Source organism: Schistocerca nitens, chromosome 1 (genome assembly GCF_023898315.1).
Source record: "Schistocerca nitens isolate TAMUIC-IGC-003100 chromosome 1, iqSchNite1.1, whole genome shotgun sequence".
Taxonomy (NCBI): Eukaryota; Metazoa; Arthropoda; class Insecta; order Orthoptera; family Acrididae; genus Schistocerca; species Schistocerca nitens.
Window position 1 is genome coordinate 88,758,686 of NC_064614.1, and position 25,014 is coordinate 88,783,699.

General features: G+C 41.2%; 1 protein-coding gene across 1 annotated transcript in view; it reads right to left on the reverse strand.

The window, feature by feature from the left end:
* The window catches only part of LOC126241393 (scoloptoxin SSD14-like), a 483,336-nt gene extending 479,542 nt beyond the window's left edge, over positions 1 to 3,794 (reverse strand). Inside the window, exon 1 of the mRNA XM_049948003.1 lies at positions 3,737 to 3,794. The gene's annotated coding sequence lies outside the window, so the exon portion shown is untranslated. The remainder of the gene's footprint in view (positions 1 to 3,736) is intronic.
* Positions 3,795 to 25,014: the final 21,220 nt, after the last annotated feature.

Sequence of the window (25,014 nt, forward strand, 5' to 3'; positions counted from 1 at the left end):
TTTTTAAAAATTTTATTGTTTTAGTGACTGTGGTATCAAACAAACTCTTTAAAAAGCGTGAATTTCTCGCGCTGTTTCCATATTTTTGTACACTCTCTGTACATTCCACGACATAAATTTAACGAAATACACCTGTTGATCGTCGGCATGAAAAACGATCGTGGTAATGGATAAAAGTTGCTTCAAGCAAAACCTCGTATATATATATATATATATATAGGGTGTCCCAGCTATCTTGTCCACCCAAAATATCTCTGGAACAATAACAGCTATTGGAAAACGACTTTCACCGGTATCAATGTAGGGCTGGGGCCCATGAATGTACATATTTGGAAACATTCTAAAATGAAAGCACATGTGTTTTTTAACACAAACTTATGTTTTTTTAAATGGACCTCCTATATTTTTTCTTCAGCAATCCATAGCATGACAAAGCACATACACAATGGCGTTGATTGCATCGCAATATTCCCATTACATCCCCAGATATTGAGACGCGACGTTGACGCTTGAAACACCCGACATGCGCTGCTAGCGCACGTCCTGAGGCTCAGGCGTGAACCCCATGCTGCCCGCAATCGCGATGTGATTGACATGTGTAATCACAACTCCATACTTATCAAGAGGTCCGAAACGAATAATACGGTCTGCTGCCATCAACTCTCATAAGCACATAATGATTTCCCTCTTGCATGTTTTACGTATCTACGTACACAATATGAACCAGTACCGATCGGTGTACACCCTCAGGTTGTCTTATTTATCCTGCATACCCAAAATAAGGTTTATCTAATGCGTTATATGACCCATTGTGCCTGTCGCGCAGGGCCTGTCTCTACCTAGTCAAGTGTCCACTACTACCACAGTTACCACTTCGCCTTGTTTATGATTTGCGACCCATGCAAACTCCTGTACTCCACCACCCTCCGAGCATCCCATTTGTTGTTGCTTTGGCGTGCAGTACACCGCTTGCCAGTGTAGTCGTGCATCAGAGTAATCTAGTGACGGCACGGAGGTAGTACACATTGTGAATAAACGTTGTGTTGTGGAACTTATACTGTACAGTATAATGTACACACATGGAGATATGGTAGAAATGCTGTTGATATATGGAGAATGTACGTTGACGGGAAATACGTTATGAGATTGCTTGTTTGTTGATAGTACTGTTAGCGAACGTTATGATTATTAAGTTAATATGTCTGTTTTCTACCCTACTCTACATACCTGTACTGTACCCTGTTGTAGGTGGACGAAATGCTGTTCAGGCAGAACGACTATACAGAAGACGATTCCCTGACAAGCCATCGCCTTCGCGCCGGATGTTTGGTCGTCTCACATCTCGTCACGGGAAACGGGAAGTTTAAATACAAGAACTCGACATCGTCCTAGAACACGCACAGATGAACGTGCTGAAGTTGCTGTGCTCGCTACCATAGCTGTGAATCCTCAAATCAGCACACGTCAAATTGAACGTGAAGTTGGTGTGTCGAAATCAAGTGCACAGCGTATTCTTAAACGTCATAAATTTCATCCTTACCATGTTCATTTACACCAGGATCTTCATGGAAATGACTTCCGGAATGGGGTAACATTTTGTCGGTGGGCTCAGCAAAAACTTCTGACTAATCCAAATTTTTTTGCAGATGATCTCTTTACCGACGAGGCATCATTCTCCAACAAAGGAATTGTCAATATGAGGAATATACATTATTGGTCCGCAGACAATCCAAAATGGCTGCGTCGGGAAGAGCATCAACGTCCGTGGAAAGTTAATGTTTGGTGTGGGATTATTGGAGATACCATTATCGGACCTTTTTTTATAAATGGCATCCAAAATGGCAGACAATACTCCAGATTTATACGACACAATCTTCCTGTTCTCTTGGACACCGTACCTCTGAATCGGAGAATGGTCATGTGGTATCAGCATGACGGATGCCCTGCACATAACGCCTTACGAGCACAACGACTTCTGAACCGTAAGTTCCCCGGCAGGTGGATTGGAAGAGGTGGCCCAGTTAGGTGGCCTGCCCGATCTCCGACCTTACACCGCTGGATTATTTTCTTTGGGGAGCAGTGAAGGATGCTGTTTACCAATATGAACCAACAACACCAGAGGACATGAAGCAACGCATTATTGATGCTTGTACAGCCATCAAAGAGGAAACAGTAGCACGAAGTAGGGCATCCTTCATCCGCAGAGTGACCCTATGCATGCAAGCCAATGGGCATTACTTTGATCATGAGATGTGGACGCTATGTTTAGTATGTAGTGCTGGTATCACAGTGGAAGTTTCTACAAAGGGCCATTTTACCCAGTGATGTTAAGAAACATTTTTTTGCAACAATTTGTCATTTAACGCATTAGATAAACATAACATTGATAATTATGTGATAATAAAACTAATTGGTTAAACATGTTTACATTCATCTTCTATGTCCTACCTGAACGTCCCAAATCAAAACATTTTTACCTAAACAATGGTAAAACTTTTAGTCCACTTGCTCGTTTCACTAAAACCATCAACATGAATTTTACTATTACGAGTGAATGATTAACTGTCACTTGCGCTAGATCTACAGTAAAGTAAAGTTTTAACGTTGAACGGCATTACCTTTTTAGTAACGGATTAACGATAAGCGAAGTTAACTTTGTGACTAACCTTGCGGTACACAGATATGTTACAGAACCGCATCACCCCTAGCCTACGGGATAAATACCTGCTGGAATGTACGACGTTAATGCAGGATGGCAGCAGACCGTATTATTCGTTTCGGACCTCTTGATAAGTATGGAAGAGTGATTACGCATGTCAATCACATCGCGATTACGGGCAGCATGGGGTTCACGCCTGAGCCTCAGGACGTGCGCTAGCAGCTCATGTCGGGTGTTTCAAGCGTCAACGTCGCGTCTCAATATCTCGGGATGTAATGGGAATATTGTGATGCAATCAACGCCATTGTGTATGTGCTTTGTCATGCTATGGATTGCTGAAGAAAAAATATAGGAGGTCCATTTAAAAAAACATAAGTTTGTGTTAAAAAACACATATGCTTTCGTTTTAGAATGTTTCCAAATATGTACATTCATGGGCCCCAGCCTTACATTGATACCGGTGAAAGTCGTTTTCCAATAGCTGTTATTGTTCCAGAGATATTTTGGGTGGACAAGATAGCTGGGACACCCTACAAATTTACAAGAGGCAATCAAAAGACGACGTCAACAATTTGGGTGTCGATAAAAAATACATGCTTCTCGTATTATGTGTTCGTACAACGCTATTTATAGTACTTTCTTTTCCGCATCAGTTCCATTTTAATGAACACTTCGCGTGTCGACGGTTATCATTAGGTGCATTTCGTTCTGTTTACGTGATGGAACGTACTTATAGCACGCACATGTGTCCTCTGTTTGGTAAGCAACCTAGCTGTTACATCGCTGTTTCTCGAACAGACGACACACGCGCATGACACAAGTATTGTCCTCCATGTAACCAGAAAGAAATCTACCTGATGATTGTGGCGCGACGATCGAAACGCCTAATGGATAAAAACTGATTGCAGCAATTAATCGATCTTTTTGTTACTTCACGAACGTAAAAGGGGAAATCAAAAGAGAATGCCAGTGAGTTGTAAGTCGATAAAAAAAAAAGTCCCACAAACGAGCCGTTTGTACGACGCTGCATACAGCACGTTGTCCAATGCCTGTACGCGTAGGAACAGCGATACTCACCGGAAGCGCAGCGCGCACGCCGCTACGCAGTGCTCGGACCGCCGACTGCCGGCTGACTGACTGGCTGACTCGGCGTGTCTAGAGTGACGGTTCGCCGTCAAGTGGCCGAGGGGAGGGGGAGGGGGTGCGCCTCTGCCACCTCACGGCGCGCGATTCGCACGCACAACTAGCCGCCGTCGCGCGTCGCTCGCTAACACGGCGCGAGGTCACGACAATGGCCACTTGCGCACTGCACGGTGTTCCGCAACGTCAACAAACGGCGAGTCAAATCAGAACCTGGAATAGAGATTTCAGACTTCCAGACGAGTCGCATTGTTCAGAAAAAATGGCTGACATCGAAATAAGTGTCCAAGTAATAGAAAAGCAACTGAAATCACTCAACAGAGGAAAGTCCACTGGACCTGACGGGATACCTATTCGATTCTACACAGAGTACGCGAAAGAACTTGCCCCCTTTCTAACAGCCGTGTACCGCAACTCTCTAGAGGAACGGAAGGTTCCAAATTATTGGAAAGGAGCGCAGGTAGTTCCAGTTTTCAAGAAGGGTCGTCGAGCAGATGCGCAAAACAATAGGCCTATATGAAACTTCCTGGCAGATTAAAACTGTGTGCCGGGCCGGGACTCGAACTCGGGACCCTTGCCTTTCGCGGGCAAGTGCTCTACCGGTAGAGCACTTGCCCGCGAAAGGCAAAGGTCCCGAGTTCGAGTCTCGGTCCGGCACGCAGTTTTAATCTGCCAGGAAGTTTCGTATCAGCGCACACTCCGCTGTAGAGTGAAAATTTCATTCTAGAAACATCCCCTAGGCTGTGGCTAAGCCATGTCTCCGCAATATCCTTTCTTCCAGGAGTGCTAGTCCTGCAAGGTTCGCAGGAGAGCTTCTGTGCAGTTTGGAAGGTAGGAGACGAGATACTGGCGGAATTAAAGCTGTGAGGACGGGGCGTGAGTCGTGCTTGGGTAGCTCAGTCGGTAGAGCACTTGCCCGCGAAAGGCAAAGGTCCCGAGTTCGAGTCACGGTCCGGCACACAGTTTTAATCTGCCAGGAAGTTTCATATCAGCGCACACTCCGCTGTAGAGTGAAAATTTCATTCTATAGGCCTATATCTCTGACATCGATCTGTTGTAGAATTTTAGAACATGTTTTCTGCGCGCGTATCATGTCATTTTTGGAAACCCAGAATCTACTCTGTAGGAATCAACATGGATTCCGGAAACAGCGATCGTGTGAGACCCAACTCGTTTTATCTGTTCATGAGACTCAGAAAATATTAGATACAGGCTTCCAGGTAGATGCGATTTTCCTTGACTTCCGGAAGGCGTTCGATACAGTTCGATAATAAACAAAGTAAGAGCCTACGGAATATCAGACCAGCTGTGTGGCTGGATTGAAGAGTTTTTAGGAAACAGAACATAACATGTTGTTCTCAATGGAGAGACGTCTACAGACGTTAAGGTAACCTCTGGCGTGCCACAGGGGAGTATTATGGGACCATTGCTTTTCACAATATATATAAATGACTTAGTAGATAGTGTCGGAAGTTCCATGCGGCTTTTCGCGGATGATGCTGTAGTATAAGGAGAAGTTGCACAGAAAATTGCAGAGAAATGCAGGAAGATCTGCAGCGGATAGGGACTTGGTGCAGGGAGTGGCAACTGACCCTTAACATAGACAAATGTAATGTATTGCGAAGACATAGAAAGAAGGATCCTTTATTGTATGATTATATGATAGCGGAACAAACACTGGTAGCAGTTACTTCTGTAAAATGTCTGGGAGTATGCGTACGGAACGATTTGAAGTGAAATTATCATACAAAATTAATTGTTGGTAAGGCGGGTGCCAGGTTGAGATTCACTGGAAGAGTCCTTAGAAAATGTAGTCCATCAACAAAGGAGGTGACTTACAAAACACTCGTTCGACCTATACTTGAGTATTGCTCATCAGTGTGGGGTCCGTACCAGGTCGGGTTGACAGAGGAGATAGAGAATATCAAAAGAAGAGCAGCGCGTTTCGTCACAGGGTTATTTGGTAAGCGTGATAGCGTTACGGAGATGTTTAGCAAACTCATGTGGCAGACTCTGCAAGAGAGGCGCTCTGCATCGCGATGTAGCTTTGTGTCCAGGTTTCGAAAGGGTGCGTGTCTGGATAAGGTATCGAATATATTGCTTCCCCCTACTTATACCTCCCGAGGAGATCACGAACGTAAAATTACAGAGATTCGAGCGCGCATGGAGGCTTTCCGGCAGTCGTTCTTCCCTCGAACCGTATGCGACTGCAACAGGAAAGTGAGGTAATGACAGTGGCACGTAAAGTGCCCTTCGCCACACACCGTTGGGTGGCTTGTGGAGTATAAATGTAGATGTAGATGTAGATATTTCGATATTTCGGCGGTTGTCACATCCACCACCCTCTGTTTTTGCGGTTCCATATCTCAGTCGGTAAAAACGGAAATTCTTATTTGAGGCATCAGTCTTCTGACTGGTATGATGCGGCCCGCCACAAATTCATCTCCTGTGCCAACCTCTTCATCTCACAGTAGCACAAGCAACCTTCGCCCACAATTATTTGTTGGATATTTTCCAGTTCCTGTCTTCCTCCACAGTCTTTACGCTCTACAGTGCCCTATAGTACCATGGATGTTATTCTCTGATGTCTTAAATCAAATCCTACAGGGTGACAATTACTGAAAAAACGTAAATTACTTACAAACTACGGCGTGCACACACTTTATTCAACATGTAAACGTCAACACAGATAATCGGATTTAGGTTACGACATGTTCGATATGCCTGCCATCGTTGGCGATGATGTGGCGCAGAAGAATAGCGAAGTTCTACATGACCCGATGAAGTGCCGGAACTTCGATGCTGTCTGAACGCCTGAACGGCTGTTTTCAGCCCAACAATGGTTTTGGGGTTATTGCTGTACACCTTCTCTTTTATATAGCCCCACAAAACGGAGTCGCATGTGTTCAGATCCGGAGAATATGGTTACCAATCGAGGCCCATGTCAGTGAACTCTGGGTACCCCAGAGCCAGAATGCGGTCCCCAGAGTGTTCGTGCAAGACATCAAACATTTTCCTAATTCGATAGGATGAAGCTCCGTCTTCCATGAGCCACTTCTTGTCGACGATCATGATGATGTTTGGTTTGTGGCGCGCTCATCTGCGCAGTTACCAGCGCCCGCACTTCTTGTCGAAATCAGAGTCACTTCGGATAATGGAGATGAAATCGTCTTCCAAAACCTTCACGTACCGTTCGGTAGTGCAACCTTCCCGTCTCCTCTATATCTCTTTTGTTACGCAACCTTCCCTTCTACAATAACCAATGAAACCTTCCCTTAGGATTTCTATCTCTTGCTTAATAATAACAAATGAAATTTCCCTTTGAAATTAATTCTCTTTCTCAATAATAATAAGTACAATATTCGCATACAAATTTAAATGTTGCTTATTAAAAGTGATTTGCTGATTATTTCGACGAGACATACAATGTGTCGTCGTCGTGGCCCTCAGTCGTTACCTGGAATATCCCAAAACTATTCCTTACCGTTTTTACTGTTACTGGATCGCCATCTGACTGCTACATCGAACTACGACATGAATATACTTACTCTGTTTTACTATACTCTATTAGCTGCTGGTGGGCTGTCGTAATAAGTGGCTGTATTTATTACCAAAGCTGACGTTATTCTTTAATAGCAAAGCTGACGTTATTAATTAATTAATTTGACTGAAGTTACGTAATTCATAGTTAAACTTTTTCTTGACAACAATAACAGTTTGCAAAGTTTTACGTTCATGGTTTTTGGGAGGGATTATAATCAGTAACGCAATATTGCTGGCAAAAATTAATTATATTCTGAAAACGTTTCTTCAAATATTTACTGTTGGCAATGAAATGATTTTACAAAAGTTCAAATGGGACTTACTTTTTACAATAATCTTACAACTAGCTTTGCGCAAACATACCTTCAGTAGTCTTGAGTTTCTAAAAAAAAAAAAAAAAAGATAATCCAATAATATTAGTTCCTCTTATGATAATAGTTAGCTGAGTCTCTGTAGATCCGTTTATAATCTCTTGTAAATCATAGCTGGTGGCTGGCAGGCACACCGCTCCTCTCAACCTCTCGCTTCAGATCTGCTACCGACTCGCTTCACTTCTCGCTTACTACTGACTTCCTACGAACGTTAAAGTGCGGTCTCTCCTGCCAACAATGCTTTCTGGTGCAGACAATCCCTGCTATCACAACTATTTCCAAAATGACAAATCTTAATTATTCCTACTTAATCCTATTAATAAAATATAAACATCTTTCATAAATTGTGGTTTGACAGTAGACAATAGAAATATACACGTCTAACGTAGTTACTGTGCTATCAAGGAATATCGAGCAGATTATTCAGTGACTGGTCATTGCACACCATACAGTCACCCATTGAGGGTGAAGAGACTTCTCGATCGTGAAATGCGGATTATCAGTCCCCCAAATGCGCTAATTTTGCTTACTGACGAACCCATTCAAATGAAAGTGGGCTTCGTCGCTAAACCAAACCATACTCACACCAAAGTCCTGTTCGTCAATTCTGTGGACAACAGTGTTGGCGAAACACAAAACACAACCGCTGTTCCATTGCCCTGCGGCTTCATGGTTTGAATTTTGTATGGGAAGAGATGTACGTCTTCAACAATAGTTTGTCTCAGCATCTGATTCCCACCTGTTGTGCAGCTCGTCTCTTCGATTTCCTGGGGCTGGTTTGAAACACAGCGCGTATCTTCTCGATATTTTGAGGTGTTTACACATTTTTGGACGACCGACATTGCCAACACTGTCATCACGAACATTACCCTTTCTCTCAAACTTACGAATCAAATTCTTGATTATTAGCACACTTGGACCGGTTGTCTTCGGCTTGAACTCGTTCGCAAACGCACTTTGGGCCGCAGTTTGGCTATTATTGCTGGCACAGTAGGCTTTCACAAGCGCTATACGCTCAGACGTTCATGCTATACCGTGGCATTTTGACATGCAAATGGCCGACAACAACAAGAGGCGTGCAAGTGCGCATTCTATTTCCCATCATGCCCCACAGCGAATCATGCAGTTTGAACGTCCTAACGCAAACCGTTCAGAAGCTATGAAGATTTTATTTCATATAGCTCAGTAATTGTCGCCATATACCATCCTGCCCTTCTTCTTGCCAGTGTTTTCCATATACAGGGTGTACATAAAGTCCGGGAACACTTTCAATTATTTATTGCACAAAAACTGAATATTGTACAGATGTCATACATATTGCATTTTGAAGAGAAACTCTGAAAGTTCTTTTTTTTTTTTTTTACATACATTCGATATGCGAACCATGAGCGACCCGGCAGACGTCAATATGGTAATCGAAATCTTGCCATACCCGTCCCAGCATGGCATCGTCGACTGTGGCATTCGCTTCCCGTATTCTCTCCCGGAGCTCTGCTACATCACTTGGTAGAGGCCGTACATACACCAGATCTTTAATGTGTCCCAACAGAAAAAAGTCACACGGAGTGAAATCTGGTGTTTGGGGAGGCCATTTGATGAACTCCAACACACAGAAAACTCGCTCAGCGCCTAAACTCGCCATGTTTGCGACTAGTGTTGACTATCTGCAAATTACCAAACTACGCTGTGGCGGTATAAATGAAAAAAAGCTTCCAGTGTTTTTCTTCAAAATGACATATGTATGATATCTGTACAATGTTTGGTTCTTGTGCAATAAATAATTAAAAGTGTTCCCAGACTTAATGTACACCCTGTGTTCCTTTCCTCTCAGATTCTGCGCAGAACCTCCTCGTTCCTTACCTTATCAGTCAACCTAACTTTCAACATGCTTCTGTAGCAACATATTTCAAACGCGACTATCTTCTGTTCCAGTTTTCCCACAGTCCATATTTCACTACCATGCAATGCTGTGCTCCAAACGTACATTCTCAGAAATTTCTTCCCCAAATTAAGGCCTATGTTTGATACTAGTAGACTTCTCTCGACCAGGAATGCCTTTTCTACCAGTGGAAGCCTGCTTTTGATGCGCTCCTTTCTTGCTGCCTAGATAGGAGAATTCCTTAAGGGGCTCCGGAACGCCCTATACTTGCAATGTTAAAATAACGCTTATAAATTACATCTTTCCTCACAAAGTATTTGAGGTAGGAAGTTGAACTTTTTACAGATTATTTATTAGAATATGGGCTACAACTTACCACAGGGATTTTACAAAATTTTAGTTCAGTTATTAAAGATGATTTTTTTCAATTGTAATGAAAATTCACAACATTTTTTTGCAATTTTTTATTTATATATTCAAAAATATACAGTTTTTTGGAAATAGGCTGTGTTAAATTATGCAGAAGGTACTGTGTAACATTTACTGAAAGTTTGAAACAAATATGTTTGGAAGATCCTTAGAAAACATGTAATTAGTATGAGAAAATAAAAGTTTTGGGAATCGAGCGACAAAGATTGGATTAACTTTTTAGTGCATTCCAGGTCCATAGGATGGATTATCTTCATCCTCTGCAAACTCCTCCTCCAGCTTCCTCTTGTTCCTCCTCCTGTTTACTCTTGCTTGTATTTCTAGACTCTTTACAGCCCTGTCTGCAGCCCGAAGGCGTTCCTTGTCTAAAGCAAGCATCGCTCGTTGTTGTGTTCGTAGATTTTGCTACCATTTTCTTCAGTTGCAGTTACTGCAACACTGTTCCAAAAGGTGGTCATGTATGAACACTTATCACATTTCAGTTGTATTTCACTAGCAAGTCCTACGTGCTTTATTATGGAGAGTTCCACACCAACTTCACTACAATGAATACATCTTACACAGTTTGAAAAAATTCCTTTGAGAACCGACATATCAAATATTTCATTCACATCCGATTCGCCCATAAAACATTCATAGTTTTCACTCATTGAACCAAGCTTCTTCTGTGAAGTATTTTCGTTCCCACTTGGACTGCTATGGGCAGGTGTACTTGAGAGGTTAGGTTCACTCACTTGGTTATCGTCTTTATTGTTTACAGTAATAACACATACCTTTGGCTTTCCAACATTTCTCCTTTTCTTAAAAGCCTTCAGAGGGTTTCTAATAACTTTACTTTTACTCATTATTATACTTCAACAAAACAGAGACTCAAGAAACAGAATTAATTACGAATATTTTCGAGATAACGACAGAGTAAATAAACATGAAACAATCGACAATCACACCAGCGATATATATTGAACCATCACAGGTTAGCCACAACACATACTTCATCTCACATCACTAAAATGTACCTGATGAACACGGACGTTAATAATAACACCATTTGACAGCAGTTTAACAGCGCCACAGTGGGTCACGCCCATGTAGAACACATTTCAAAAAAAATTTAAAAATAGTTGTAGTCTTCGGAATTGAATAAATTATATATCTATTAAAAGGTAATAGTCTGCAGATTCAGAAAAAGCAAAAAAGTAAAAATTGAACTTTTCATGATTTTGAGCCTTTCCGGAGCCCCTTAACTTCGTCCGTGACCATCAGTCCTGATATCAAGTTTCTCGCTGTTCTCATTTCTACTATTTTGTCTTTTCTCGATTTACTTTCTGTCCATATTCTGCACCTATTTGACTGCATTAGCCTCTGACAGGCTGCTTGGACTTGCACGTGTAACCTTCTCGTGACGGTTTTTGTGTAACTGGAAATTCTGACTTTTCTTAGACATGTCCTTCCTGCATATTGTAGTTGGGACAAGTGCGAAGTTCAGGCCTTTTGAGAGGGCTGAAGTTCGAATCCACTTCTCTATTTATTAAATTTTGTGTTGCTCTAGTGTTATTTTGTCTCCTTGTTCATTGTCTGAACAGCCAACAGTTCGTCAGAAGGTGATGGGTTTGACCCTCGTCGAAACTTCGTGGTATTCCAACACCATGTGGAGTCACTGTTGCTGCATTTCGAAGGACAGAAGAACAAATGCATCTGTGAGGCGCAACAACGCGAGGTTAAGCATCTTTGGTCTCAACAAAGAGTTTTAGCATTACCTGTCGCTGAGTGAGCACCAGCAAAACAGTAGATCATGTGAAGCTTTTACATTTGGTCTATCGCGAACACACGGGCGGAGGAAGTATTCGAAAGAAAGCCAAGCAGTAGACTCGCGTGTTGGAAGAACGTCGTTTGTAACTCACAATTACAGAATGTTCTCCAAAAGGATGTCTCAAAAAGGACTTTACGGCTTTGAAAATTCATACAAATTAATTCATAGTACCTACATAGGTGATTGTAGTGTCAATTTGTAGGGAAATACATCAAGTTTTGTTCGCTAGTGCCGAATCGCACCGTAAGGAGCGATATCGGCGGTTGAGTTAGAGACGGCTGCCTTCATTGGACCCAAGCGTGCTAGCTGTGTGTTTTGGTGTGAAGAATCGAAGTCGGCGACAAGATTTCAGCGTAATTTCCATACCAAGTACGCTAAAGTTTATGAGTGGCATAAATGTTTTGTAGAAACAGGGTGATCGGTAAGACAGGGGAAATCATCAGGTTGTCCAAGCACACGTCACAACATCGCTGAGCGAGTGAGACAACGTTTCGTCAACAGCCCTACGAAATCGACCCGGGATCCATCTCGCTAACTGCAGATCCCTCATACGACCGTTTGGCGCGTGTTGAGAACCGTTGGCATTTGAAGCCGTACAGATTGACGATAGCTCAAACAATAAAAGACACTGATAAATTTGGTCGCAAGAACCTCTGTGCGGATATGTTAAATCGATTACGTGAGGATGAACATTTCTCGGACAAAATAATCTTTTCTGACGAGTCAACGTTTCACTTAAGTGGCAAGGTTAACACACATAACTGTAGGATTTGGGGCAGTGAAAATCCACATCAAACAATACAACATGTTCGTGATAGCCCTAAACTGAACGTTTTTTCAGAATGAGATTTTCACTCTGCAGCGGAGTGTGCGCTGATATGAAACTTCCTGGCAGATTAAAACTGTGTGCCCGACCGAGACTCGAACTCGGGACCTTTGCCTTTCGCGGGCAAGTGCTCTACCACTTGCCCACGAAAGGCAAAGGTCCCGAGTTCGAGTCTCGGTCGGGCACACAGTTTTAATCTGCCAGGAAGTTTCAACGTTTTTTGTTCACTGAGCAAGAACAAAGTGTACGGCCCCTTTCTTTCTCGTGAGACAACAATCAACAGGATAGTGTTCCTGGATATGTTACAATTTTTGATACCACGGGTCGATGAGGATGACCAAGAACGAAAGCTTTACTATATGCAAAGTGATGCACCACCCCAGTACCTGACTGACGTCTGGAGGTTTTCTCACAGACCGCTTTCCAGGTCAATGGATTGGCCGTTATGCGCCAATTGATGGCCCTCACGTTCCCCAGACCTGACACCACTCGATTTTTTTTATGGGGATTCATCAAGGATATTGTGTTTGTACCTCCTGTGCCAGCTTCTCTACCCGAAGCAAGATTTTACGCCGTCACTGAGCAAGTTACACCTGCAGCGCTACAACGAGTTTGGGAACAAATTGGCTTCCGATGATGTGTGTGCAGGATAACCAACGGAAGCCCGATACAACATCTTTAGTTTAAGATAAAAACTTGATGTGTTTTCCTACAAAATAACACTAAACCTGGCTCTATATTTTCTTTCTATAAATTTACAGGAATTTTAAAGTTTTAAAGTCTTTTTTAAACAACCTGTATTGAAGTACTAATGAATATTGAATTCTTACCAAACCACGTGGCACAGTTTCGTTACTGCAGTCCGATCCACGAACGATTGCGGTTCGCGCAGCTCGAGACACAGACAGGGATTGCATTGTTGCCAGTTGCAAACGACGGTTGCGGTAGGCGCATCCACGAGCTCTGTGCTTGAAGAAACCACTGCAATTATGTCTCTCGCTCGCCTGTGTAGAATTTGTCGCTTACCACCATCATCAGCTGTGACAATTCGTAACAAATGCAATAAAAATTCATTAAATAAGTGGCTACGATCACGTTTGGTGCTCGCACTGGCTATGACATTCACAGCAGAGAACTGAGAACACTCCTGGTCGCAGGTTCGAATCCTGCCTCGGGCATGGATGTTTGTGATGTCCTTAGGTTAGTTAGGTTTAACTAGTTCTAAGTTCTAGGGGACTAATGACCTCGGCAGTTGAGTCCCATAGTGCTCAGAGCCAACACTCCTGGGCCCTCACTGGTTATCAGAGAATGAGTGACTTAGATGCGCAGAACAAGTCTAAATTCGACTGCCATCATCCGTGACTCCCACTACATGATTCAATAACACCTTTCGACAAAGCGATAAGGAACTATAATTGGCAACTATATCCATTGTGCGTAAGGAGAGGTTGACTATCTTCGGTCCGGATAAAGCACGTTCTTTGAGAATTTTTTTCTCGGGATGTGTTATAGATGTTGTTGTTGTTGTGGACTTCAGTCCTGAGACTGGTTTGATGCAGCTCTCCATGCTACTCTATCCTGTGCAAGCTTCTTCATCTCCCAGTACCTACTGCAACCTACATCCTTCTGAATCTGCTTAATGTATTCATCTCTTGGTCTCCCTCTACAATTTTTACCCTCCACGCTGCCCTCCTGACACTTAAATCTATACTCGATGTTAACAAATTTCTCTTCTTCAGAAACGCTTTCCTTGCCATTGCCAGTCTACATTTTATATCCTCTCTACTTCGACCATCATCAGTTATTTTGCTCCCCAAATAGCAAAACTCCTTTACTACTTTAAGTGTCTCATTTCCTAATCTAATTCCCTCAGCATCACCCGACTTAATTTGACTACATTCCATTATCTTCGTTTTGCTTTTGTTGATGTTCATCTTATATCCTCCTTTCAAGACGCTATCCATTCCGTTCAACTGCTCTTCCAAGTCCTTTGCTGTCTCTGGCAGAATTACAATGTCATCGGCGAACCTCAAAGTTTTTATTTCTTCTCCATGGATTTTAATACCTACTCCAAATTTTTCTTTTGTTTCCTTCACTGCTTGCTCAATATACAGATTGAAAACATCAGGGAGAGGCTACAACCCTGTCTCACTCCCTTCCCAACAACTGCTTCCCTTTCATGTCCCTCGACTCTTATAATTGCCATCTGGTTTCTGTACAAATTGTAAATAGCCTTTCGCTCCCTGTATTTTACCCTTGCCACCTTCAGAATCTGAAAGAGAGTATTCCAGTTAACATTGTCAAAAGCTTTCTCCAAGTCTACAAATGCTAGAAACGTAGGTTTGCCTTTTCTTAATCTTTCTTCTAAGATAAGTCGTAAGGTCAGTATTGCCTCACGTGTTCCAGTATTTCTACGGAATCCAAACTGATCTTCCCCGAGGTCGGCTTCTACTAGTTTTTCCATTCGTCTGTAAAGAATTCGTGTTAGTATTTTGCAGCTGTGGCTTATTAAACTGACTGTTCGGTAATTTTCACATCTGTCAACACCTGCTTTCTTTGGGATTGGAATTATTATATTCTTGTTGAAGTCTGAGGGTATTACGCCTGTTTCATACATCTTGCTCACCAGATGGTAGAGTTTTGTCAGGACTGGCTCTCCCAAGGCCGTCAGTAGTTCCAATTGAATGTTGTCTACTCCGGGGGCCTTGTTTCGACTCAGGTCTTTCAGTGCTCTGTCAAACTCTTCACGCAGTATCGTATCTCCGATTTCATCTTCATTTACATCCTCTTCCATTTCCATAATTTTGTCCTCAAGTACATCGCCCTTGTATAGACCCTCTATATACTCCTTCCACCTTTCTGCTTTCCCTTCTTTGCTTAGAACTGGGTTTCCATCTCAGCTCTTGATGTTCATACAAGTGGTTCTCTTATCTCCAAAGGTCTCTTTAATTTTCCTGTAGGCAGTATCTATCATACCCCTAGTGAGATAAGCCTCTACATCTTTACATTTGTCCTCCAGCCATCCCTGCTTAGACATTTTGCACTTCCCGTCGATCTCATTTTTGAGACGTTTGTATTCCTTAAGAGGAATATTTTGAATTAGTAGAATTTTACTATAGAGAGCACGGGTAACATGTTAAGACAATAAGTTACGAGAATACCTAAGCTGTAGCTTTTACATGTACCGTGGTATACCCGCATCCCGAGTACATAACCAGGGAAGACGTAGATTGGTGTAATTACGGAAAAGGTCTACCCATTTGGGAACTGGCCTTCACAGGGAAACCCTCGAAAACCTGGAAGAATAGACCCCAGCTCAGGTATTAAAGAAGATAGGAAAGCCTAAATCCAGTAATTTTGAAATATATAGAAGCTCCATAGATTAGATCGAAGGAAAAGTGCCTCATAGCCAAAAAAAATTTTATAATATTGCTCAAAAAAAATTTTTCATAATTCTTCTTTCGACGATGTAGCCGACGATCTCGTTGTGAAGTCGATGGAACAGGAACATTGGGTACGGACACCGGGTAGGCGACGTACAGCGTTTGGTGGAGGCGGCACGGAGGACAGGCGATGGCTTATGGTACAGGATAGAAGCTGGTAACGTGCCGTTGAAACAGGAAGATGATCTCAGGAACAGATGGTCAGGGACGTGAAAATGAAACAGGTTTAAAGTTGAATAAGAAAAGGTTCTGACTGAATAAATCCCTGGAAGAGAGTGGATTAAGGCAACGAAGTCCATATTTCATCGTTGAACTCAAAATCGGAGTGGATTCTTATATTCTTCCATCTGTACTAGACTGGAACATCCATCAGTCCTGACAATCGCGAATTTTTTTGTAGTCCTCAATAGCAAAGTTGTTTTGCATTACAACTGCTGATTGTCCAAAACATTGCCAAATAGACTGTGGGCATTTAAATTTTGTTGTAGCTCATATCGACTGTATTCCTCTAAAAAAAAGTTTTAATCAAATCTTCGTTTTGTTATAGTGCAGGTGGAAGTAGAGCATTGAATCTGCCCGAGGTTTGCTTTCAGTTACGAAATTATGGATAAAATTTAAGTTTACACCCGATGAAAAATTTTAAACATAGCCATATACTGACTCCACAAAAGGAATAATCTGAAAAATTTTCGTTATTCTTATAATAAACTGATTTACAGATCCACTTGCAAATAAATATCATTCTTGATGACGTATGTTCATTTAACAAATCATCCAATCGCAGACTCTTCTTCATCCTCTCATGAACATTTATGGAAATATATTTCAACAATTATGTCCATAATATGAAACACACAAACTGCTATCCTTAAAATGTCAATTAAAATTCTTAAATTAATTCTCCTGGTAGAGAAGGCATAATGAAAAATCAAAAAATTGTAATAATTTTCTCTCACCCAACCAGAGAGTTTCTTCAATTGTTTGCATCAGTGACATTATCGACTGTTGCTTCATTTCACAGTTCATTTGTTTCCTTGCGCGAACAGCGCACATCATACTCACAGCGTATTTACCTACATATCCCACACTGTTCAAGTTTCACACGCAATTCTCACATAAGTGCCGTGTCTTGAGGAAATGTAGATGCAATTTCATTGTATATCACTGTGGCTTCTGCTCACAGTCCACACTTAGAAACACTAGTAATTAACAAATTCTTCTACCTATCTAAAAATTTTTGTGCTAAACTATCACAGGAGTAATCTCACTGTCTCTTAACCTATCACAGGAGTCACTGTCTCTTAACCTATCACAGGAGTAATCTCACTGTCTCTTAACCTCTAGACAACATAAACTTCTTGATATTTATATACACATTCGACTCATAGTCAAATTCCACTCTAAATTCTTCTTCATATTTGGTATCACAGATCTACGATCCTTCAAAAAATTTTTAATATCATTATGCGAGAGTAATCCCTTTATTCTTTTCGATTCGGGATATGCCAACAATTATGATCCAGGATTTGGTATATTTACAACAACATATGGTCCGGTATAAATAAGATTCCATTTCTTTATGTTCTTCATCAGTTTCGAGGAATGGATGTGTCGTCTCAATAAAACCTTTTCTCCAAGATGAAACGTCTGAATCCGGTGAATCCGTTTATCATATGTCAATTTCCGTTGTATTGCCCTTTTAGTTAAATTGACAAGTGCGAGTCGAATCTTTTCCTCCCATTTTAAATTCTGGTCTTCATACTTTTCTTACGTTGCCTCCAGGTTTTGGAACGACTAAGAGCGGAGAACAATATGGACTAGTTGATGGCTCAATCAAGTTCCATTCTAACATTCTATTTATCTCCCTTTGAACAGATTGTTTTAAACGCCAGGGGATCGGATAGTGCGTGTAACAGTAAGTCTGATGTGGCTTCACTTGTAGGTGACAAATATACCCTTTAATAATTCCTGGTTTCTCATCAAAAATCTCTTCATATGCCTCTAACAAATAATGAAGCTGCTGCCTTTGTTCTCCGGTAAGCTGATTTGATTCACTAGCTTTTATCATTGTTGTTTGGTTAAAGTCCTCCTGTTGTATCAAATCCTTTGAAAGCTCCTTCCAATGACCGTTTGTAGTGTCAATTAATTGAATTATGGCACCGCGACAATATTTCTCATGCACCGTTTCCTTTCTATTTAAATCCAGTGCTGTCTCTTCTCCATTTAATCTAAATGTAACTATTCCTTCCAAAAAATCAATCTGACAGTCGTACTCCTGCATACTCCCAATACCAAGAATACAGTCCACTAATAACTTCTCCACTACAAGGAACGTGCATTTTATTGCTACATTTCCCATTTTCATCTGTAATTGTATTTGTATTTTGACATTGGGAGAGCGTGCTCCAACAGCTCCGATGATTTTGCAGTTCTGTACTGGCAAAATTGGTACCTTCTTCTTCCTAATAATTCTCCGAAAAAGAGCGCCTGAGATGACATTGGTGGAAGCGGCGGTGTCCAATATCACATTCGTTGGAACTTCCTCTATTTCAAGAAATACTTCCGATACCGGAACACTCGATCTGTCATTATGACACGTTATTAAATCCTTTGTTGACTCTTCAGTCAACAGCTCACCATCATTATATCTTAACAATTGTAATTTTACTGTTTCGCCCCTAACAGATCCTGACCGCTCCTCCGGGGCACGATGCGGTCATGTTTAGTTTGACTGATTGTTGGTCCGATTGGTATTTGTCTCTTCAGCTACTTCAGTGATTATCGGTTGTTGTGGTGAATTCTGTCTATGTTGTCTTGCTTGATTCGTGTAATTATTGTTGTTGTTCTGCTGGTGTTGGTAGAACTGTCCTGTGTTGCCATACATTGGATTATATCGATTAAAATTCCTACTGTTCCTAAAATAGCCCCTCGCTGCACCATTACTAAAGTTTCCATTATGGTAATAATTATTGTTTGCATTTTGTCCATTGCTAAGTCTCCTCGGAGAGTGTAGTTGGTTATGATTATTGTTACTGCTACCATTACTGCCATTCCCATTCGCGTTGCAGCTCGCATTCGCTACTATTGCTCTTCTTTGATATGACATTTCTCTTGCCCTTTTATTGTCCTCCTCAATTATATCAATACGATCAAGCGTAGTCATAAATGAGTCTATATCCTTATCATTTATATATAACAGCTGATTCCTTATACCGATGGGTAGTCTGGACTTGAGTATTCTAAGCATATCCTGCAATGGAATCGGTACATCCCAATACAAAGATTTATTAATGTATTTCTCAAAATATCTCTTTAGAGATCCTCTAGAAAATGAGAAAGGCTCAGGATATAATACTTCCTGCCTAAGTCTTTCTTGTATTCCAGCAGACCAATATTTTGCTAGAAAAGCCTGCTCAAATTCTTTGTAACATTTACAAGAAGATGTTTGTTCGGATGGCCACAATGCTCCTGATCCTTGTATATATCCGGATACAAAACTAATCTTTTGCCATTCTGTCCAAGATCGTGGAAATAGACCTCTGAAATTTCGAATAAAGACTACAGGATGAACATTCTTTTTGTCAGGGTTAAAGATTTGAAATTGTCTCTGTTTAATCATCTTTTCCTCAACGGTACTACGATTCCAAAAATCATCCTGTTCGTACGTTTCCCTGTGGCTATCCGTTATATCGAATCTGACTTGTGACGTTCCAGTTCTGTTTACATCGGATCTTGACGTGGACGGAATGTCACGCACAGATTGAGAATTTTGTTTCCTACTTCTCGCTGTTTCTAAATCCTCCTGCGAGAGATTTAGTGATCTTTCGATATTTTCTTTCCAACGCGAGAATTCTTCGCCAAGTTGTTCTCGAACTTCCTTTAACCCTTTGTTGAAAAAATTCTCCTCGGAACTCTCCGAAATTGACTGTAAAGCTACTTTCACAGTTTTTTCTATCGTTTCCGAAGGAAAATTTTGCCGTTCTAATGTCATTTCTGAAAACTTTCCCGCAAGTACATTCATTCTATGTTCCACTGTCTCCTGTTTTTCCTTCACTTCGTCAAATTGCTTCTTTAGATTATCCTGGGATTCTATAATTTCTGGTATCATAGCTACGGAACACTGTATGTCCTCTTGAGCTTGTATTACTTGAGGAAACAGTTCTACTTGTTTTTGTATCGTGTCAATTTTGACGGATACATATTCGGTTAGTTCCGCTTTTAATTTACTATTGTTTTCTTGGCATTGTTGGCGGACCTGCTCAATTTGAGCAATAAGATTCTGTTCGGTCCTTTCTGCCTGTTCTTTTATTTCCTGTGTCTGGGTATTTAATCTCTGATCTAATTCGGTAAAGGTTGTTCTTAACTGATTTTGTAATTCTGTTTGATTTTCGGCTAATTGATTCTGAAGTTCATTTTGTATAACGGATAAGTCTCGTTTTACCTCCGCTTGGCCTTCGGCTAATAGAGACAACTGTTGCATAATAACAACTAATGTGTCAACAACAGTCTGATCAGCTGTTGTATGAATGTTTTCTGAACCAGCGGGATTATTTATATTGCTACCGCTAGCCACAACAGTCTCAGAATTCTTATCCGTGGCCTCTGCTCCTGCGCAAACAGCTGAAGGCTGTTGCACTTCTCGTTGCTGATTCAATGACATTTTAAATGCCGCTCTAGTCAATACCATTAAATAACTGTCAATATCAGGTTCTGATCACTAAATACAGTTTCAAATTTACTGTCGTAGACACACTTAACTTTCAAATTACTTCACAGATGGTATAAAGTTCAATGTCCAGATACGAAAATCACACAATATACAGTTCTACAATCTTAACTACTATCTGGAAAAAAGTTCTTTCTAAATTGATTTCAAACTATTTTAACTACAGGATAAAAAAATTAGATTTCTCTGGCCTTTTTCTGTAGTCTCTGGTGTTGTCCAATAGTTGAAATCGTTTCTTGGTATCAGCAATCTTTTACTATGGGCACCGTATCTCACTTCAGGTTCATTACTTCTCGTTCTCGTTGGTTTTCATGAAACAAAAAATACATATATTATATAACAATCCAAGAGAGTCCTGTCACACTCGCCACTGTAATTTTTCCTCCTTTCTATATAATTATGTAGTTCTCAATTCGTTCGAGCAATCAATCATTCATGATAGGAAACACAGTCATAGCTTAGTCACTCAAAATGATTCTGAAATTTTACTTGTTAAAATGAAATCAGGCGATGATTCTTCTTCTCTGCAGGCTCGTGCTTTGCGGCAGTCTGCTAATCTGTACAAATAAAATGCCTCGTAATTTTGGGAGCGTTGTATAATCAGTCGGGAAACCTCATATCAAGCGGATATTTGGCTTTGATGAAGTTTAACCTTCCGAAGAAGTAATGGAGCTCTTGGATTATTAAATGCAGGTTCGTATCCAGTCTTTCGGAAGTTCCCTTCTGATTAACAACTACGCAATATATCGATGAATATCATTAATTCTCAAATGTCAGATACAGACCCTTTTCATGAAGGAGCCATATATATATATATATTTCACTTTTAATCGTACAATTTCGTATCAGTTATCTTCTGTCATAAATCTCAATAATCAGATTACAGTTCTTCAAACCAAGCTCAGGCTAATTGGCACGAAGACAATCTCGGAAGCTTTTTTTTTTCTTCTTTTAACAACCACCAGAGAGAGTACTACAAAGAATACTTACGCGCTCATGGCATAGCTATTGTATGAACTACTTTTCGCATGGATTCTGCGAGTATGAAGATAGAAAATTAGTAAACGTCATTCAAGGGTAGAATTGTATCTGAATAATTCATTGAATATAAAGAGATACACCTGTGGCTGCATCGTGAAACGCGTATTAGACTACAGTCTCTGTAACGTTTTATGATTGCATAAATGGTCTTTAGCATGGAAACATGCATTTCCGGACATAAGTTCATTAGGCTTTTTTGTTCTGTACCCTCTCATCGATCAATCCCTAGAGTTTGTACACTGTGGAAAAAAATCAGCCGGTATAAGAAGCAATGAAAAAGTTTCCGTTCGTTGGCCGTACAGTCCATAATCGGTAGGCCAATCACACTATGTCGCCGTCACCACTGAGGCAATCATCCCATCGATGAATCAGCTTGAAGATACGCCTTTTGGTAAAACACTATGTCCTGCTGAGAGAAGAGGTCCGTAACTGCTTGCTGCACATACTAGTCCGACAGGGATCGTCGACCCTTGAAGACCTTTTTTAAGGGACTGAAGGCGTGATTGTGACCTGGGGAGAGATCAGGATTATAGGACGGGTCTTCGAGTGTCTCCCACTTTGGTCGGCGTAACTCCTGCTGGTTTTCCAGATCGACCGGCGCGTGGTTTCGAATCGCCATCAGCACGGAATTTGGCGGACCACTCCACAATGGTGGTCTTCGAGAGACATGTTGCCCCATACACATTATTAATTCTCCAGTGGATGCCTACCGGTGTCTAGCCTTCAGCGGCGAAGAAAATGACAGCACGTTGATCCTGTTTGGATGCAATCGGTAATAACGTCGCCATAGTACACGTTTCCACATTAACCGCACTCAAGTCGGAAAGACGTGAATGACACACCAATCCCTTGTCTACATATCGGTCTCATACATCCGCGTCGGGGTAGCTCTACGTTGCATAAGCAGGGTGTGACTGTTCTTTTACGGACAATTCAACGTCACTTTCTAATTATGCCAATTGCCCTAGTCTCAATATTCTCATAACAACAATTTTGTTATGAGTTATGCACATGTTGCAGCACCCCCTGAAACGCCTGCCTCCCCCTTCCCCTCCCCCCGTCGTGACGTCACACGATCACCCAACTGTGCTAAGCCCTGAGAGCTCTGGATCCCCAGATGTGTTGGTTCGATTTCTCCGCATATTTAATTAGCAAATTATGTAATTATCCTGGTGCTGTCTCCTGCATCCTGAGATGTATGTCATATTTACATCAGATAATTATGTATGATTTTATCAGGCAATTACGCTGCTCTCTGGGTCCTGATCTCTGGATCCTGAGAAGTATTTAATGATTTTATCAGATTATCACGCTGTCACCTGGACCTGAATCCAGGACTTTCTGAATATGCTTCAGCATGCTTTAGATGTATGTCATAATTTCATGAGACATTTACGATTCAGATGTGTGTACTAGAGCCTTTCGGTTCGATCTGTTACGCAGTTGTGATTCTACCAGATGCGCTTACGAGAGGACGTTTTCATTGCTTTGCACGTATAATTTCATCCACATATCACAGGTTTTAAGATTTTCCCTACACGCTCAAAACGTTTCTTGAATCCAAACCTATCACTTGCTGTTTGTTCCCATGCCCCGATACATGCAATATGGTAGATATACTACCACTTAATCAACTGATGAATAACTACACATTGTCTACAAACCCCATTTTCTTGATAGTGTGTGAAACCATGAGGAACAGAAACTGAAGCACAGTACAATCACTAAGTTTTAGAGAAAACTGTGCAATGAATTTTTTTTTAATTGTTGTTCTGCAGATTAAAATGGGAAACCTACTCATAAACGTTAAGTTAAGTAAGACGACTTAAGTCGATATTTACGAAGTATCCTGGATCCCATCAGTCGGGGAAGTTGGAATTTAATGGCATGTCGTAAATGAAGGCGCTAGATCCTGTTTACACCACGGAGCTGTTTCCGTATACTGCTCCCAAATTGTCTCGCAATAATTACAACTTAATTAGGCCTATTACAACGCTAAGGAAAGACAATTGAATAAAAATGTGCTTAGTAGAAGATAGACTGTTAAATCGTTAGCATGACGAGGGCTTCCTACCGCCCCTGTACCTAAGTGATACACCATCTGTTAAAAAAAAATTACTATATAAATGTGAAATAACGATTTTTATAAGTATAATTATTCTTATTCTTTACAGGTGACGTCGTGGAATATGCTTTGATAACATCTGCAGATTGGTTCAAATGGCTCTAATAAGGGAACCTCCCCATCGCACCCCCCTCAGATTTAGTTATAAGTTGGCACAGTGGATAGGCCTTGAAAAACTGAACACAGATCAATCGAGAAAACAGGAAAAAGTTGTGTGCAACTATGAAAAAAATTAGCAAAATATACAAACTGAGTAGTCCATGCAGAAGATAGGCAACATCAAGGACTATGTGAGCTCAGGAGCGCCGTGGTCGCGTGGTTAGCGTGAGCAGCTGCGGAACGAGAGGTCTTCGGTTCAAGTTTTCACTCGAGTGACAAGGTTAATTTTTTATTTTCAGACAACTATCAAAGTTCAGGCACTCACACATAATCATCTTCGCTCTCCAAAATTCCAGGACATGTTCAGATTTGCTTGGACATATGCAGGATTTGACGGTTTACACACGGAAAAATTAGAAAACGTTAAAAACATATGTTTTGACAGAGCACAGGGAAAACTGTGCGACTGTGAAACTGTTGCTTTCATTTGTTGCAGTTTATGTGACAAACTCTTATGTTTTCATCACTTTTTTGGGAGTGATTACCACATCCACAAGAAAACCTAAATCGGGCACGGTAGAAGAATCTTTTTACCCATTCGCCAAGTGTACAAGTAAGGTGGGTCGACAACATATTCATGTCATGTGACGCACATGCCGTCACCAGTGTCGCATAGAATATAACAGACGTGTTTTCCTGTGGAGGAATCGGTCGACCTATGATCTTGCGATCAAATGTTTTCGGTTCCCGTTGGGGAGGCCCGTCCTTTCGTCTACTAATCGCACGGTCGCAAAACACAGATACTAAACTTATTACAGTGGACAGAGACGTCAATGAACGAACGGACAGATCATAACTTTGCGAAAATAAAGAAAGTAAGCGTTTCACTCGAGGGAAGACTTGAACCAAAGACCACTCGTTCC